General features: G+C 41.4%; 1 protein-coding gene across 2 annotated transcripts in view; it reads right to left on the bottom strand.

Moving 5' to 3' along the window:
- The window catches only part of cdk14 (cyclin dependent kinase 14), a 143,245-nt gene that overhangs the window by 100,052 nt on the left and 23,024 nt on the right, over positions 1–20,169 (bottom strand). Inside the window, exon 1 of one of the 2 annotated variants that reach the window (XM_062399829.1) lies at positions 6,975–7,073. The exons of the other annotated variant lie outside the window; for it this stretch is intronic. The gene's annotated coding sequence lies outside the window, so the exon portion shown is untranslated. Of the gene's footprint in view, positions 1–6,974; positions 7,074–20,169 lie in introns of those variants that run through there. 2 annotated transcript variants of the gene reach the window in all.

Below are 20,169 nucleotides of genomic sequence, written 5' to 3'. Positions count from 1 at the left end.
TCTGAGTGTCAGGTTTCCAATAAAGTCCACTGCTTGTGGCGTGGCTTTCTCTTTAATTTATTTTATTAAGCTATTTATTCATTTTAAATGACAGCAACGCCATTACGAAGTAGATAATAATTACATTGGTTTGTTTTGGTCCTCTGTTCTGTGGCTCTCTCTTATTAACAGCCTCCGTGCTGTCTCTGGAAGACGACACCCCTGTCATCTTCATTGTTGCTATTCACTATTGTTCTAAAACACAACTGAGCTGGGTTACCACCGCCTGTTTGCATGAGGGATAACGTGTACGTGGGAGTGCTGCGTTAATGATCAGGCCTCTTTGTATCCTAAAGAGCTTGTTGAACCGTATTATCCAAACCAAGCACCTCACTCTCAAGAGACAGGCTTACTTCTTGGTCTACAAGAGGAGAATAAGAGGTCGTGGAAGATGCCCCCCCCCCCCTTCCTGAGACTGGTTCTTCTGGAGGTTTGTCTCCACTGTTGCTGTTTTTTCTTGTTTATGGAACTGTGTTTTTTTATATAAAGTTGTAAGGTTTCAACCTTACTATAGCTGTGTCTAAATTCAGGGGCTGCCCTCTTCCGAGGCTGCATGTGAGGAACGATTGTGTCAGATATTCCTTCCACCCCCGAGCTCCACCGGGTGGATCCTTCCCAGTAAAACATATCACATGAATCATGCACCTCAGTGATATACTGTTTTTCAAAGGGGTAATGTCGGCAAAAACTGAGGCGAAATTGTCAAAAGAATTTTTTATAAAATTGTAAGTACTCAACGGAGCAGCTCATTTTACACACATAAAAAACAAACATATTTTTAACTTTTTTAATCAACAAAATAACTTTTTCTGTTGTAGCTCTGCTGCTAGACGAGCGGCAGATGCTGCTGATGCAATTGAAGACCAGCACGTCTCGTCACAGTTCTGCAGATTGAGACACAACTTCTGCAAAGAGCCTCAGGATAATGTACGCAATTCACAATATAGGCTATAAACATAAAATTAAAATAATTGGAAGCAAAAAGTCAGTCCAGGGCATGGATTATGGGAAGGCCAACTGATTTGTGGGAGGAAGCAGGTGCTTTGCTTCATCTGTTTTCCTCTGTTGCCAGGGTGGGAACGCCCCCCCAAGACAGCCGAGACGCAATTACACCATATCGATTCCAGTTGAAGGACGGCCTCTTTAATCACTACCTCTCCCACCACCAATGCACACGTGTACACATAAAAACAAACTGTGATACATAGCATTGTTTCCCTATCTATAATGTATTCTGCGCTGGAGCAGTCACCCTTTTGCCCCAAAGGGATCATTAAGGATTAATCTTATCTTAGGGTTGTCATACAATAATGGAAGAGGAACACAGTGGGCAGGCCCAAGCTAATGCAACTATGTCCAGAGAAGTAGTTACTGATGACATTAACTTGAACGATGACAAGAACCACAGAGGCCATAAAAGACCAATCAACCATGGAGGCTACTTATGTGCTCTGCCTACTCAAGGCTCTCAGCCATGTTAACTTGGCCTCATTCAGGGCTTGCCCCCTGTTTGAACGCATTTTACATTTAACAGAGACAGAGCAGGGCTATCAGCTTGCCTGGGCTCATCATCCTGGGCTCAAAACGAATGTGAGACGACACACTAGAGTAGAGATGGAAAAAAAGAACTGTAAAACCTGCCTGATCCTCCTCTCCTTCAAACCTCACTGTCTGGAGTGCACAAGCCTTTGTTTCAGTGTTCTACAATACACAGATAACGCTGTGTGTATGTCTTGCTAAAAATAGCTGGTGCTTGCTCAAACACTGCAGCTTTGTGTGTGATGCTTTGGTCAGGCTTTCTGACAGAGATGTGAACCACAGATGGGTGAACAGAGAGATGGCCTGATACAACAATGGCCGCCTTCAACAGAAGATCTGATCCGAGGGTTAAGCTGAGATGTTAGAATAGGGACGTCTACATGACTGACACACTGCTAACCACACTCCACAGCAAGGAGCAAATAAGGATCAGGCATGTTGAATAGGAATAATTTAACTTTATATGGTGGACGGCAACATTATCGTTAATTTGAAACCATGGGTCAAATTAATAAGGTCAAAAAAACACAACAGCTATAAACAGTTCTATACACTGGACACGGTTCTTTATATTGGACACAGTTCAACATACTTGGTCAACCTAACTAATTTACCAGTTACCAAACCTTGGGATATGGGTTTAGGAAGCAAAATATCATGACTGTTTGTAATGATAAATTGTGTCTCCACACAGAAACATAATTTTTGAATTTGTGAGTTTTCATCCATTTTGTAATGGAATATCATAATTTATTTTTTGGCACACCTTCATTCAAAATTTTGCATATCCTTGAATAATGTTGGACTCCAGTCAAAGCCAAAGTGACTTCTCTCTGCAAGTCACTTTCAGTGGGTGTACCGGCAGAGCCAAATATCTAACTGCTCTTTGCAATTTTTCTGCTGTGTCTCTGTATTCTTTTGAATATCGTCCGTAGGATATCGGATGAGACTCTTGATTACAGGGATGAAACAAAATATTTGTATGGTGAGACTGGTGCACTTGATATAACTAAGACAGGGAAGTGGACTGGTGTCTCGGGAGCTTTCTGTCGGGGAGAGGAGCTGACTTTACTGCTGACTTTGGGCTTTTCCAACTCTGCAGAACCACAAAAAAAACTATAAAACACACTAGAGGAAAGAAATACACAATCAAGCAGACAAACACACACACACACACACAATGCCATACTGAGAGAAGAGACTGGCTTTGACTGACATTCACTTTAATACACTGATCTTACAGTACATGCGAAAAAGGTTGTAAAGTAAAATACAACAAACTGTTAGTGTAGGAATATGAAATGAAATGGTAGCCTACAACAGACAAATTACATAATGATTCAGAGAGTGTTAATATCATCTCCCTCCTGCACGCTGCTTGCATTTATCATGCATTCCTAATGACTAAGCACCTACTGTTGGTGTCTTGACAGAACAAGATTAGTTAATAGCCCGATACATCACTGAACTGTGTGTTTCTTTTAATCACAGAGACATAAAGTTAGCGTCCTGGTCATAGGTCCGTTATGAAACCCCGGTGTCTCTTCTGCCCGGGAGCCCTCAGTGTTGTCAGCCGCTGTGAACTCAGCACAACGCTGCTTATAGCTTCCTCTTTAGCTGTGTACGCTCTCGTGATGGGCATCCACTTTTACTCCTGCACACTCAGCAAACACTGAAGCCCGGTTGATCCCAGCGGTGAAATTAAATTTTACACATTCAGTGAGTAAGGTCTGTTAAACTCTAATATACTGTATCTCCATGACATTACAGGCTGCTTTTGCTTTGCGATCATTACCTGGACCGTGATTCAGCAGGTTTCACACTTTTTTATGTATCTATCACTGCATCACTATTGTTAATGCCTTACAAATTGTCTCCACAAGTATATGTACCTCTGAGCTTGAAAGTCAATGACAGCTCTATACAGTGTCTTCACTCACAGTAAACTCCTGAAGGCGGTTTTTGAGGTCCAGCCACGTTCTTGAAGGATGAGGTGTTTGGTCACACATTCAACCTCCTCATTAGTACAACTGGCCGTTGCTTTTGATTGAGATGCCAGAGACTAAAAAACACAGGCGTATAAATGATTAAACTGGCCGGCTTCCCAGCAGTTTCGACTTCAGGGGAGGACACAGCCACTCAGGAGAATGCTGTGGGCAGGATTCATCCCACCGACTACTCTCCTTCCCCCCGGTAGCCTTCACCCTTGCTCATCTTCAACACTACTGTCACGTACAGGACAGTGAAACCTGAGCCAGGAGCCCAGACGTACAGCGAAGATACCCCCCCGAAGCAGAGCAGTTTTTTACTCTGTGGCAATTTTCTAATTCTATCTGCCATAAGACGAATACTGCATTGAGGATTCATTATAGATTCTCGGCTAACCATTAGCCTGGAAAAGTATTAAATCAGTTCTCATGACATTACAGCAATTCTGATATGAGGCTGTGCTTTTCTCAAAGTTAAAATATCGAACTTAACACATTCAGCATCATGGTATTTCTTTCGGAAAGCCATCCATGTACTACTCTGGTGGTCCAGCAGGACAATCCACAGACTCATTTGGTTTAATTTGCTATTGTATGGCGTTAGAAATAAAAATAAAAAGTCAGCTAATAAATAGATTTTTAGTGTCACAGTCTGCTGTTCTATATATAGACCCTATTCAAACATATTCCAAATACACTTTGATTCAAGTTTCAGTTCTTATTAGACATTAGTTATTTTTGTATTTGCTGTTAAACTGAACAAACTGGCTAACTGAATTGGTTACAATTCAAAATGTAGTGGGTATGAATATGGGAGGGATGAATGTGATGAGAGTGAATTTTGCCTCAATGCCACCATTTAAATACTTTGTGACGACCGGTGGCACTAGATGAAATGTCACAGAACCACCAGAGTCAAATGGTTTAATCCTCTGGGGACCATTGATATGTGAGCAAAATTTCCTCACAATTCATCCAATCTGTTGTTGAGATGATTCATTCTGGACCAAAGTGGCTCACCCTCTTTTCACAGAGAAATGGCACAAGCACAGCTAATAATTTAAGCACATTTTGACGATGACGAGTCCTCGTGAAATCAGCATAACAATACAGCAGTAACTGGAGGTGGTTGTCATGTGTAATAGGCCACCGCTGACTCATTAACACGAGTGCCACTTAAGCAAACACCTTCATTTTGTAGCCACTTGATGTGAATCACATCACGTGCCCCCCACTGACTCTCTGGGGAATCTGAATGAAAGCATTGCTATCAGAGGCCTGTGTGCAGGTGTTGCACTGGAGTTATTCTTCCAGAAGCCAGCACATGCTGCACCGAAGTTGTCTGCATGTATTTTGGTTGTAACCTCAATATTAAATGAGTAAAGCATGCTCAGCGGGTGCATGGCATGAGGGGCCAGATAAAAACAAAGTAGTGGTTCAAATACAGATAACAGACCAAAGCTTTTAACTATTTCCTGCTTGTAATGAGCCTTACGACTCCATTCTATATCCAGAGAGCTCGGATTTCACAATGTGGTAATTGTCTGTAAAACATCCACTGGAAATGTCTAAGCTTGGCTGCTTGAAATTCAGCACTGGGTAGATGAGGGGCTCCTAACCAGTTTTGATGAACTGCTCCTTGTGACCCATAACAAACGGTTGTAAACAGATAAAGGGGCCTATAGTCAAACACTTCAAGTATCAATGTTTTAATCATCAATTAACACTAAAATCAATGACTGAGCATCAGTACTAATTGTACTGAAATAAAGCTGTAGCACCAAGTTTTTGTTTTTGAGCAGCACAATTCCTGCCCAGTAGTTGCTACACCATCAGAGAGCAGCATTCCCAGATCACAGATGATTTTTGGTACCAGAGACCAGAGACTTATTGGTACCCGGGTTCCTTGGCTTCTGGAAAAGTTCAATTGTTATAAAGCAATGAGACATAGACAGAACATTGGTTTCAAATATAAATAGTGTAGAAGAGATATATACTAACTTTAGGTGCTGATATCTATAATGACCAATTGTATATGTTTCTTTGTGGTTTTCATTAAGCGTAACATGATTAAGCATTACGGATATCTAAAGAACTAAAAAACTACAAGACTGGTAGCAATAGCTCCAGGGTGTGTTGAGAAATGAGCAGACGGTTTTGATTTGATTCGAACAGCATCCGTCAGGCCTAGTAGTCTTGTGTCTGTGGCTTCAAAAGATGATGCAAAAGGGAATGATGTAGGCCCTGCCCCTTTGCATGGCATTTGTTTTTTTGTTTTTTTGCCAAACTTATTTTTTACTTCCTCTTCTACATCTTTCATTCAGGCTTCAACAAACTTAGTAACATAATGTTTGTGCAGCCCCAAATTTGTACTGTTCATCATGTCAGGCCGCCAGGAGGTGGCTATGACAGCAGACTTTAAGTCCTGCCTTGCAGTGATGACAACAGGTATAAGCATGGTTGTCTGGTTTTGTGCATAACCTTGTTCCTTCGAAGTCTACTGAACACTTGAGGCTCTATATACAGTGCCTCTATCTGTTGTACAGCCCTTTGGAAATACCATCTGTCCCAAATAAACTCAGTACCAGGCTACAATATTAGCAACCTGAAACATGATAATACAAATAAACATCCTCAAAGAGGAAATAATGTGGGTATGACTTGTTTCATGCTTTTATTGAAGCAACCTTGGGATCTGAAGCTCAGGCGAAAACATCCTTTGTCACTTCTTTGTTACACTTAAGACTTGGCCCAGTTTCCTGACAACACTCATGCTCTCTCCAACACATGACACCCTGCAACTCCACTCCTCCTGTTTCAGTCCTCCTTCCTTATTCTTGCTGTCTTCTGGCCTGTCGTCTTCCCAAGGAGCTGCAGAAAGCCTCACTACGCGTCAACAGAACGTAACCACAGATGGTAAATGGCCTGTCCCTGTCTCACTACCTCGTCCCCCCTCCAGTACCCACGCTCCATCCTTCTGGGCTCAGAAAGGACCCGGGAGTCAGTCATCACATCCTCCCCATCGAGATGCACTAAGGCTCAGGTGGCACATCCACTCTAAAGCTGTCATGCTAGCATAGAACTCATCATCACACCCCGACACCCACAAAACAAAAACACCAGACACTTGTACACGCACAGTACACACGGATAACGACAACCCATGTCTGCTCTGTAAATGCACATGAGCTGAGATGACTGCAGATCGCCTCATACAGTAAGTGTGTGTGTGTGTGTGTGTGTGTGTGTGTGGTATGTCTGGGGAGCGCTATTCATGCTCAACGACACACACACACACACAGTCACACTCACAGAAGCAATGCATCCAAAGCAAGAGAAGACGGGGATAGGGGAGTAATGACAAGGGATGGAGAATAAAATGAGCAGCAATCTCAGTCCCCCTCTTACCTTCCAGGAAGGAAACAGCACACCTGGATGTCTCTAAAGAGCAGACAGAAAGCATTCAAGCCAAGCTCTCTCCCTGCAAACCAGCTCAAATCATCTCCCTCCCTCCCTCTCTGTATCTCTCTCTCTCGCTCTGCCTCTCTCTCTCTCTCTCTCTTTCTTCCGCTCCCCTTTGCAAGCTGGAAACGATGAGATTGTACTATAAGCAGAGGGGGAGTGAAATCCGAGGCGGCGGAGGGTATTATGAGGCTTGTGTTGTTTCTGGCCGACAGCCCTGAGAGACTGTGAACTCGTGGCTCGTGAGGGACAAGGGGCGGGGGGGCACAGAGGGTAAGGAATGGATGCGCTGCAGCAGATGCGAGAGGTAAAGTCCGCCTGCCGTGACATCCTGAAACCCTCCAGGACCCCTGCCTTGCTGGAGTGGTACAGCCCAGAGGAGTTTAAGGAAGCAAACAGTGTCTTCAGCAGAGATGGCTAGCAGCTGAGGCTACAGCGATGCAAGCACGGCATGAATGTACGTGAATGTGAGCTGTGCTCAGTGAAAATGCGCTGCGGTGGATGAAAGGTGAGAATGTGGGATTCTGGGCACACAGTGGCTGTTTCCTTATAATGACACCAGATATGACGAGAGGAGATGAGAGGGATAAATTCACCCAAACATTTTCATTAAACCTCCATTGTCATTATAAACCTCCCTTTGGAAAATGCCATGTTTTTGCTGTCATAAAGAAAGTGTTTTCTTCAAATAGGGCAGGAGAGAGCAGCATCTCATCATCAGCTCGCTCCTGAGTTCCAAGCAGCTCCAAAAGAAATTCAATACTCTGATTTACAGCAAATAAACCGCAGCATATAAAAGACCAGAATCATAAGTGGTCCATTAAGACAACCAGGATCATCGCACACATATAAGGGTTCTCTGCAGAATACCTAAACCACTGACGAAAACATTTTGTTGGCTACTAAAGCTTAACAATAACAACGCATTTGTATTTTCTAAGGCAAATAACTATTGCAACACATCACCATATCACACATGAGATGCCGTTTTCCTCGGTTATTTAAGAAATGCACTTTTTTATTAACTTTCATTAAAACTTGGTGCCACTAAAACATTCATGATTGTGATAGTTAGAGATATAAAACTATTCTATCCACTTCCAACTGACTCAAATGTTAGGGTTTGGTCACATCATACAAGGCAGAGGAAGTTGTTTTGCAGGTTACCTTCCCTAACCAGATCTTGAATCCAAGTGAATGTTTGTGCTAAAATTTGAGAAATTCCCTCAAGATGTTTGTGTTCACAAGAATGGGAAGGACAGATTGACAACCCAATACCATGGTGCAACAGAAAATAAGGGCATACAAATATCGCCTTGATATGAGAGAGAATGCATTTACAGGCTGATAGAATTGTTTTTTGTAGTAATTCATACGGACTTCAATAACAAGCACATCAGGCTTCCCACACTGTCTTCACAACACAGATTATAGCAAACAGACATAATCGACTCAGGAAGCATATGGTACTTATCGCAAATTAACTTCAGATTCAAAATAACTGCACTGGATTCTTCCACAGCATCGCTGAGAGTGCATTCTACTTAATTCATATTCCATTACTGCAGCTCTGAGATACATAATAGTTCACTGAAAATCCTTCTATAGTCTCAGTGAGAGATATATCCACTTCTGTTTTCAATACACTGTTTGGTGCTTTAAGACAACAGCCATTGATTCAGAAGACAATATGGACAAAAGCTTGAATAACAAATGATTCTTCTATTGAACAATTGCATATTCAATTACTGGCATATGGCACATATGTATTAATAATGTGATCAGGCTACTGAAACTCTATTTATCTTGTCATACATTATCTGATGAGAATACTGATTATTGATTACCATCCGCCCGAGGCCTGTACTATGAGACAGAATTCGTGGTTAGTGAGGTAACTTGGTGGTTTATTACCTACCAGTCGCCATGGTAACTCGTGTTGAGCACCTAACCTGCTCCAGGGCAGATTATGCTTGAGATAACAGGTCAACATGTCTCAGAGCACCACCTACTGACCAGTCAGTCGGAACATGATGTCACTATCGAAGATGATGGTGTGGAGGGTCTCTTATAGGGCACAGTGCTCATAGACCAAGCCAAAACCCTTTTGGTTTCCCTAACAGTCTTTACATAAGTGACTCTCTTTATTGCAGAGGACCAGCTCCTCAACAGAAGTGCACTCCTGTGTGGGGGGGCCACCTCCTGTCTTCCTTATTTCTTAATGCCGAAGCTGCTGCATTGTGCTATTATGCATCCACATCATCAGAGAGTGAATGAAGCAATTAAGTCACGTGTACTTCAGACCGATTCACTTTTACTCACATTTGTTCCTGTTGATTATGTTGTATAACTGAATGGGCTCAGTCCCTTGAACCTCCCTTGAGTTTTCAAATTTACAGCAGTGTCAAAATACATTTAAAGAGAACAGTGGAATTTACTGGTCCACATATTTGATGTAGTATGAATATAAGCCCACTCTTAAGCCTTTTTTTTCTCCATATTATTCAAGCAAGAGTAGGAGCAGAAGGGTGCAGCAGACAGAGGAAGGAGGTGACGTGTTAACTCTGCATCAGAGATCACATGATTTTCTTGACAAAGCACAGACACCCATGATTTCTTATCACCACCAGCTCTCTACACATCTTTGCCTGTGTCTTCTACATGTGTGTCACCGCTTTTTTACCCGGAGGTATTTGTTTTCTTTCTCTTTTTTTGCCTCTGTTGCGCGTTATAAGCGTTATCATTTTGTTTTGTCATATCGACTCTATGGACTTGGGAGGCTAATCCGCAGAAACTGTGGAGCTTCTCAGTCTGACATTTGCGTTCACACATGCACCTTCTTCGGAGAAAATACTTCGGAGCTCAGTTCATGAAAGCAGTTTTACTGTCCTCATCTGGGCATCTGGTTTGATCCCCAGCTGTGCCACTACTGTATGAATCGTGTGTGATAGAAATGTGCTGTGTGAATGTGTGCGTGAATGGGTGAATGCGACCTGTACCTAGACCAACCCAGGTTTTATTTATAGGTACATCTTATCTTAAGACCCCAAGATTATGCAAGCCCCGGCTTTCTGACCTATTTCCATTTGTTCATTTGCAGAAACTACAAACTAATTCTTAGATGATTGCATGTTGTTGTAGTGTGCTATGTTCCCAGCACTAATTCCTACAGTACAACAACAGAGGTTAGACTAGGACAGGTTATACGACTGCAGGAGTAAATGTACTACTTGACCCGTTTCCTCAGCTCATCTGCATCATCAACTTGTCCTCCCAAGTCATCTGCCACTCAACATACAAGTCATTCGACAGAGGAGAGTTCTCCTTTGTTCGCAATCTCTCTCACATTCACTCTAACCCCAGTTTTTTTTTTTCCCTCTCTCCTTCTTTCCCTCTGTCATGGATGACCTTGACTGACAGGCGTGTTGCCACAGGAACCACACTATGGCTGTTGTGTTTAGCCGAGACAGGAAGGTGTGAAATCCTCAATAAAATGTCTCAGATTGGATCCGAACAAGAGCTGATTTCCAATCCACAGCAGACAATGAACAGTTTAAACCATGACACACACACACACACACACACACACACACACACAGTTTTATGTGTGCAAGACTGGAACAGTGGGGGGAAAAGCCTGTAGGTCATTCATTATTCAATGTAACACACAAATGGCCCTGCCAGCAGATGGAAGTAGAGGCCGAATACACACACGCACGCACGCATGCACACACACAGACACACGCACACTGTTTACAGGCCACTTGGCTGAATGGGGGATCCATCGGGGGGTTAGGAGTGAAAAAGGGCAGAGAGACAATGCACAGCTTCCCGGATTTATTTTGAGCACAAGACTAAGACGACAACATACTATCATTTGAATAAAATTTAAATGGTGCAACATGCAAGTCTGTTTTGTTCCTCCAGCTTTGTGTAAACCGTTTGGTTTTGTGTCTAGATAACTCGTAGTGTACAGTGTATACAACACATCTGTTTGCAGAATGATGTGATCAGGCCTCATCACTGAACAACAGAATAGGACCTGGAATGAAGATAGTAATGCACTTCTCCTACTACAAAACTGAATTTTGTTTTCTAAAACAAGCAAGATGTGCCTCAGAAAACATTTGAGCTACCATTCATTCTGTCATTGTATGGTCACAAATGAAAACACAGGATCATTTAGAGTTGGCTCCTCAACTATACTGCAATACTGCAATTACCAACATGAAATATTATGGATTTTACAGGCGATTGTATAAAACATTTAATCATAAGGTAACTGATATCATAAGTTTCATTTTAGAATGATTCTTTTTTTGAACGTACACATGTTATGTGCATGAAATTAGATACTGTCTCTCCAAAAGCATTTAGTAAAAAAACAACATTCCCGACTTGCTTGGTTCACTGCAGTGTTCTAACTGGCTCAAGTGTTCCTGCTTAATACATTCTGCAGCTGGAGCCGGAAACTGTTGAATGTCACGAGGTCACGATGACAGGAGTCTGTGAAGGGGTTTTAATTTTAACACAACAGACCCAAAAAGTAGAAAAAGGATGGCGGGCACCTCGCCACGGTGAGAAAGAGGAGACAATGAAAAGAGAGAGAATGTTAAATTTAACTGTATTACCTGTTGATATTCAGTCTGGCCACCAGCATGAAGGTGACAGGTATAACAACTCTCTTCCCAGTCACACTGTCCCTCATTAGCACCTTAACATATACTGGTGGGCCACGACATCAACAGACTGCTGGACCCTCCACTGACCCATCAAGTTTTTACAGGCCCAGTGAGCCCCTCTCTGTGCCTATCACTCAGGGTGGGCATGAGAGCACCTCCCCACCCTCCCATCACACACTGGTTTCAGTGCAGCTTTGTACCTTGGTTGATAAACCTGAGGGACATTTGTTGCCTCATGTTAATTATGGATCCTTGTTAATGCGAGACCCTTAAGTGCAGTACCCATCCTAAACCTGCCTGTGTGGAATGGGCTGTTGTCTTGTGTTAATGCTCTGGAGCTACTTAAGAATTATTCCTTGTCATTAGTGAGTCATAACAGATGTTTTATTGTTTGTGGGCTGAACGTTGTGTGCAGAGCTTACAGTCTATGTTGCAGAGGGAAGTTAGAAGTACATCCTACCTGGTTTATCATTTATTATCAATAAATTATCAATGTATTTCATTCAAATTTAACTGAATTTGCGTTATTGTTCAGGTGTGATGTTTAAAAATAATTTGTACCTACATAACTGGTATTATTTTATCATACATTGCATTTCGGCTATTTCAGAGGTCTTTTAAGCAAGTAGCACAATCTTCAAACTTGGGTATAAGCATTGCCACAAAGAAAAAACATGTTCTACTTCGTAAAGAAATGACTAAAGAGCAAGTGATACTATGCTGCTGTGACGAAGCTCAGCTCTTGTGACACATGCAAATGTCTGTGTCAGTCTTATATATGGAGATATAAAGATAATCAAATTATCAAAATTATCTTTATGGCCAGTTTTGAACCAGGGGCAGCAAGGTGTCAGCCACGGCTGCATTCGATTCAAGGACATAGAAAAAAAAAACATGTTAAACTCTATCCACAGAATGACTGTTAAGCCCCGCCCCCCATGACTGCAGGGTGCTGGCTGCTGGTTAATTAACATTTTATTAATATTGAACGTATCACATGTCCAACACTTCATCATCCATCTCTGCTAACGTCATCGAGACATTTTCTTGTTCCTCTCACAAATGTCCACTTTCACCTGGAGTCTCTTTCACGCCGTCTCTCACTAGCCATGGAAAAAACCATGGACTCACAGGGATTGTGTGCCCAGGCTTCTTTGCCGCAGCACTAAACAGGCCCACATCAGCCTCATGATAAATTTCATTCAGCTGAGTCACATGATCACACAGGCTAACCCCTGGTCCACGTCCATGACCTGAAATGTGCGATGAATTTATCTTTCCTGGATAAACCCTAGTTTTATTGGAGCCTGTCAAATCCACCCGTGGGTCCGGACACACGCTACACAGCCAGAGTTTCAAACAAAAACAATCTTTTGGATGACTCAAAAGATACTTGGAGCACAAAACACTGTTTAAACTTTTCAGTTTAATCTAGTGACGGCAGCCAAACAAAATACATTTGGCTTGTAAAGTTATAATTTTCAGATCAGATTGTAGATCCCCATAGCGGAATGAAAGTACTGTCTTTTCACTAAAACAACAGGCGTGTGTGTTGCAGTTCCACATGTATTCATCTTATTTAAACCAGCATCCCCGACGCCTCTCTTTTCGCGAAAATCCATAAATCCTTTTTGAAAACACTGCAGATGAACTTTGTCTAATTAAGCTTTGTATTGCTTCAAAAACACAGTCATTTCAAATTTTCCTCCACCTCCCACAAGGATCCTGTTTATTCTCATCAAGCTAATTGGCTCTTGAACAGTGATATGTTAATCCTGCATTAGGAATAACGATCCTCTTTTGGTCTGAAATCAGAAATACTTCACAGAAAAAATAAATGCAAGATAAACAATCGAGAGTTGACAGGATGAATTCATATGACACACAATGCAGTTGTGCTCCGAGCATACGGGGCAATATTTTCTGTGTTCTTTTATTGTACATTCAGCTCCACAGCGTTTCAGCCCTTTTATCACTTCCATTATTCATTATTAGTTGAAATGTTATTCGTCCTTTGTGATGCACTTTATAGTCGCTCTCTTGAAAGGTGCTATATACATAAAGTTATTACGATATTATTATTATTCCCAGTGATTGTGATCAGACTACAAGTGAAGTTGCTTGCATTTGTTATTGGGGCTCACCCCCACAGGAAGACTGGACACTTTTCAAAGGATAAACTCATGAAGTGGTTATAATACTGATTAACAATGATATAGTTGTAGTCATTTTAATATTAATCATGAGTTCTATTATTATCATTACTATGCTTCGTAGTAGTATCTATTATTAGTCTTCTGCCATGAGGTGGAATGAGCTCAAAACAGGAAACTTGGCCCAATTGCTTGAAATGATGATGCATGTGCTTCCAGAGAAATGTGAGACCAGTTGACCAGATGGTAGCGCTGTAATTAAGGTCCCAAAATCCAATTTTCAAAAGGCCACGCCCCTAATACCATGTGTGGAATTTGACACAAGCTCATGAACAGAGCATTTCTTTCAGTGCACACTTTGAACTTGGTGAGACAGTGTAGAAAGTCGAAAAGAAATGTCATAAATAAACCCATGTCCAAATGCAGCTGTAGGCATCTTGAAAGGCCATGTATAAAACCTCACATTCTCATCAACTACAGAGAGACATTTTTTCTTGGCTGGTCTCACACTGTATAGACCCAAACATTAACTGCTCCACTTAATTTTACATAGTACTATAAAAATGTATTTTATCTCCATTAATCTCTTTATTATTGTGATATTATGCTCTTTTTATCCCTTTCTATTTTTGCTTGAATATAGTTTTAAAATGTGTTTTCGGATTTTAAAATGATTTGCTCCTTGTTGCTTTAAATGTTCATGTAAAGCACCTTGATTTACCTCTGCGCATGAAGTGTACTTTAACTACCCTGTACTTCCGAACCAGTTCCACCTGTGATGTTTTGCATTTGTAGGTACAAAAACAGATTTTCATTTAAACAACCAAACTCCCTCTGCAAATGTCTTTAACACAAAATGTTTAATATGGGACTACGAAAAAGTATACGCAAATAAAGAGTTGTTACTGTGTTCAAGTGATTAAGAATGTAAGAGCAACTTCGAGATTCATGAGGATTAAATCACATCAAGAATGAAGAGAAACGAATGACTGAGACAAACAGCAGCTGCATGTTACCAGAGGAAACTCTGCACTGACTACACATAAACTTTGTGTGTAGTCAACAAGGTCAAGAAGCAGAACATGTCATAGAAATTAGAGGAGATAAACCTGAGCTAGAAAAGTCCGGAGTGAGAGCACAGAGGCAGAGTCTGCCTCAGGTGTCTATTAAAATGAGCAGAGTGTTTTCAAACTCGGAGCAGAGGATACCTCACGCTGCCTGCATGGTATAATTGGCTGCAGACCCTGCATGGGCACGGACACGCTGAGTTGTGAAACCCATTTCATCACACTCTTTAAAGAGTGTGTAACAGAAACTAGCAAGAATACACAGGAGTCTTTTTTGACCTGCTTATGACATTGACTCCTCCTTTTTAATTTAGAAAAGAAAAAGCACAGACAACAAACCGGCACCTACCTCTCGAAGAAATGTGACAATCGATTGACAAGGACAAAAGCGAATAATGCCGCAGAAGCACCATATCCAGTTAACGCTGGCCATGACGAACAGCTGAATGACCTAGAGAGGATGAAGCGGGTTGTTGCTATTTGCAGAGCTCCAGCTGTTTAAATGGTTTTCTGTGTCTGCGTCTTTACGTGCGATTTATATGATTGTGTGTGTGTGTGTGTGTGTGTGTGTGTGTGTGTGTGTGTGTGTTTGTGTGTGCATGTGCGTGTGGACAAATGTTCAGTGATATTCACACCCCTGCCTGGCCTAAATTCCCCTCGAACTCAGACGGCACATCTGTGCACTGTCCTTCCCACCAACTGGCTGTATCAGAACTGGATCCCGCTGATGCCTGTGGCTTCTCTCCAGAGGAGAGCGTCCATGTTGCTTCTCCATCACTCTATCATTATAAATCATCCAATGTGTTCCAAATTGCCCTGCCACCTCTGGGCCCTGCCGATCAATAGAAGAGGAGAATAAAATCAACAGACACAAACACACTCACACCCAGGAATAAAACTCCTCATTGGAAAACATTTAGTCTCGCGAGCTCAATGTTGCAATTAATTTAGGACTAATTCATAAAACAACAGGCCAGCCTATCGGAGAATGAGCCTTCTGACGATTGCTGCTTCATAGCGGTGGTCAAACAGCTCATCGGTTTGCATTGCCGTGAGGGATAAACTGCAGCTTTGTGCTGCAGACAAGCATCAGAATGCAAATCAGCAGGATGATACAGCACAAGCACATAAAACAGACCGGGCTGCTGCAGAATTTAAAGAAGCTCTTTAATCCCCAGTCAACATTAAACACATCGCTTCAGGCCCTCAGATTAGAACGCACATTTCACTGACGCCAACCGGCACAAAGCGGCGAGGTCTCAAAGCATATGGTGATGTAGAAGTGTGACTTCTAAAGCTAAATTGACCTTGCTTTAACTTGCTGTGTAGACTGGCTGCTTGTCAAAGATGTAAATAATGACTCCCTGACAGAAGCATGGACAGGATTAAAGCTTTCCTTGGCCAGCAGATGGCAATGAGTCTCCTGCAGGATTGTACAATGAGCCCTCAAAGACCTGATGCATCAATACACTAAAAATCAAGAGTGAGGTGAAACCATATCTTCTGGTAGGATTAGTTTCCTCCACCACAGTAAGTGACCTCCACCCTTCAGCAGCATCCGGGGCAACCACAGCAACCAGGCAGAAGTCTACAAAGCAGCTCAGGCAGACAGTGAACAGACGACTTAATGAGCCTGTTTCCTGATCAAAGAGATGCTCGGTTTACAACATGGCAGACTTCAAACTCCCCATCACTACACAATGACCGTCTTATGACCTCCCTATCATTAAAATGAAATGCACGGCAGATTATTACAGCATCTGAAACTTCCCTTTGAGAACAGTCTGACGGCCATGTTACACAGCTCTCGGTCAGGTATGTGTAGGTGTGAAGATCTGCAGGTTTAGAACTTCTCTCTGGACTATTCATCATTCGTCATATTACAGTTCGCATCATGTTTCAGGTGTACAAATGGATGACACATTAAAAAAGACTTTGGGAACAAAATGTCCGAAAGTATACACCATTGGCTCTTAGACAATCAAGGCCACAACAATGATTTTATTTCGATAACTTGGATTATGTGAGAAACAGTAGAATCAAATTTACCATAACTCTGTTTTCTTATCACGATCCAGTGGAGTCATCCATGAGACAAATTGTGATTTTGTGAATATGGGCTATACAAATAAAATGTGATTGATTGATTGATTGATCCAGAACTGTATATAGAACATATCAAAACACTTAAGTCATACACAATAATGTGGGCCAATTTTAACTGCAACAGGGCAAAAAAACAAAACGCTTAGTATCATTACAGCTACTTCCATTGCGTTTAAAGTTTTAAGCATTCTAAGTATTTACTCATGTAAATAACTCGCTAATTCACTTTTAGCGGTAAAATATATAAAGAGCAATGAAGTAGGTGTTTTTTCTCCAATGAGCTCCTGCTGCTTGTTCATGGTGTGAACCCTCTATAAAATTACCTTATTCTTCAAAGTGTTTTGAGATAATGTACGTTATCATCTGTTGGTACACAAACTGAATTTATTGAATACTGTCAAAGACAACAACAACATGAAGAGAGATAAAAAAAAACTTTGATGTCTTATTACAAAAAATATTCACACACTATTCAATATTTCTCATGCTTACGAATGAAAGGGTTCAGACTGACCTCATTTCTTCTTCTCTCTTCTCTGCTTCGGCAGCAGAAACACTCTGATATTAACATTTTATCACACACAGTGCAAAACGTACTTATTTCCTTTATATTCTAGCTGATCTTTTTGTTTATGTTTCACTTCGTTGAACGTCACTATAGCCTGTCGCTAAATGTAACGCTAAATCACCATATGTATCTGCAAGTGTTTGCTCTCATATCATGTTAAATAAGTTTTTAATGGTTCTGAAAATGCTGTTGTAATGAGCGACTCCTCAATCACTTGATAAACAACCAAGTGACAAGAAATTGGGGCCTGATGCAAATACTAATATTAGGGAATAAAATATTTCCAACACTCATAAATTGCCAATATATACATTAGAAATAAAGACGCTGTGATTCCTTAGATGCTGATTTCAAAACTTGACATTTGACAGTAGAACCATAAACTGTATTATGGAAAACTAAAGCAGAAGTGTGTGTGCGTGCGTGTGTGTGTGTGTGTGTGTGTGTGTGTGTGTGTGTGTGTGTGTGTGTGTGTGTGAAATAGACTGCAATAAACTACTTAATAAAAAAGACAATGAGCTAAAAATATTAAGTATCTATAGAGTCACATTATTTGTGTCGTAACGTTTGATTATCGGTTGTAATTGTCAGACATTCACTTGTCTTGCTGTGGGATTTATAGGTTATTGTTAAGAGTGAGTATCAGTAATCTATATCTTTTTGATATGTTGATGCTAAATTATTATTATCTGAAGTATTACCACTTTCTGTGAATCTAAGCTTGGATTGATCAGCTGCTCTGCATTGGAGAAATGAAATGGTTGATCCTGTCACACAGAGCGTTACAAGGACAGGTTACCTGTTCCTTGTTTAGCCTTTCTTAAGTTCATGTTGACTAAAGGGAAAAGAGGGATCTCAAACTGATGACTAAATCAAATGCAGTTGCATGAATGGGCCACGGAGCTTTAGTCCCCATTTTAAGTCTTACAGGCTTGAACTAAACATATTTTTGCAACATATCTTGCGGTGAGGCAACACTTACCACTGGGAGACGAGAACATGTCTGTAAGGGTGAATGAACGAATGATTGTTTGTATCTGTATATTACCCCTGCTGGGCTGGCAACCTGTCCAGGATGTACCCTAGAATGTCAGCTGGGATTGAATCCACCCCTTCGTAACCCTAAAAGGATAAGCCATAAGGATAAATATGGATGGATGCATAAATGGATGGATGGATGGATGATTTTAGAACTATCAGTTCTACTTTATTGCCAGTATTTGAGCAAAAAAAAATCGAATAAATGCTGTAAAGCCAATTTGAAAACCTACAAAACAAAGGTTCAGAAGTTCATTGGCCCCAAAAGATCTAATCAGAGGGAAAGATGTGTTGAAAATCAATACAAACAACAATTTTCCCAATTTCAGTGACAGAGGGACAATCTAAAAGCAGTTTGGGTTTCACTGAGATTGTGTTGCTATAAATGTGAAGCTCTGCATTTCAAATAGCTGTCCAGCCTTGAATCCTCAGGCTTTGGTAGCAGGGAAGGGAAGGTTGCAGCCTCCTGCAGATAACAACACAGTCACTGAGGATGAAAGACATCCTTTGTTGCCAGCCCAGATTCAGCAAGGGAGCCCGTCAACAAAGCAGCTTCTACTAGTTTACTGCAGCCGATGAGAAAAAAAACTGTGATTGTCATATGGCCCGCCTCACTCCTGTGTGGGCTTATTGTGTGGATATGTGATGTGCAGAAGTTAATTCCATTGGGCATATGAGAAGTGTTTACCAGTCAGAGTGAGTTAAGTGTATCCTGTCAGTCGTGTCCCTGACTTTGTCAATTATACACCAGTATATCAGCTTATTTTTCTTTTAAATATTTGACAAAATAATATAAATAAGTTTGGTTCAAGAAATGTTATCTGCAAGTCAAACAACGAGTAAAAAAATTAATTAATTTCAAGTTAAAACATTCTGCATATGGAATGGATAAGATTGTGTTGATATTAGTGATACAACATTTCCTAGGGCAACACAGGTCTACAGCATCAAGGAGACTGGTAACAAATGTTAACACAGTAAAAACTAGAAAAGGCCGACGTTACTGATGTGTGGATGATACAACATTGGTTTGCTTGTAGTATTTTTTGGTCAGAGAAAGGAAAATGCTTGCAGCCTGTTGCAACAGGTCTCTTACCCTTGGTGATGGCCGCAGTGTTTCCCACGGGCAAGTGCCTCGTGGCGGCTGGCACAGCGTGTCACCAAAATGCATGGAGAGACTCAGAGGCAGAGAGTGTCGCAAAGGTTGTTTCCTGTAGCTACACAATTCGCAGAAGTCACCTGAAGGTCTCACAAGCAGGATATCAGTAAACTCCATTTGGTCGGCTGTGCAAGGAGCAGCCTCTCCTTCCCACTCGGTTACTGCAGTGTTTGCATCTTAGACAGGTGTGTGGGCAGAAAGGAGTTTGATTGGAAAGCGTTAAATGAGGTGTTCTAATGTAAGATTTTCCTAAAATGAAACCAAGTGATTTCATCTACATGGTTGGTCCTGATGCAAGTGGGCGGGCCGCCTACGTCTACGCTGATCTACTCAGGGGCCTCCTTCTCTGGCTAAACAGATTTTTGACG

Source organism: Platichthys flesus, chromosome 11 (genome assembly GCF_949316205.1).
Source record: "Platichthys flesus chromosome 11, fPlaFle2.1, whole genome shotgun sequence".
NCBI classification, from domain to species: domain Eukaryota; kingdom Metazoa; phylum Chordata; class Actinopteri; order Pleuronectiformes; family Pleuronectidae; genus Platichthys; species Platichthys flesus.
This window is presented reverse-complemented; position numbering and strand designations above follow the sequence as displayed.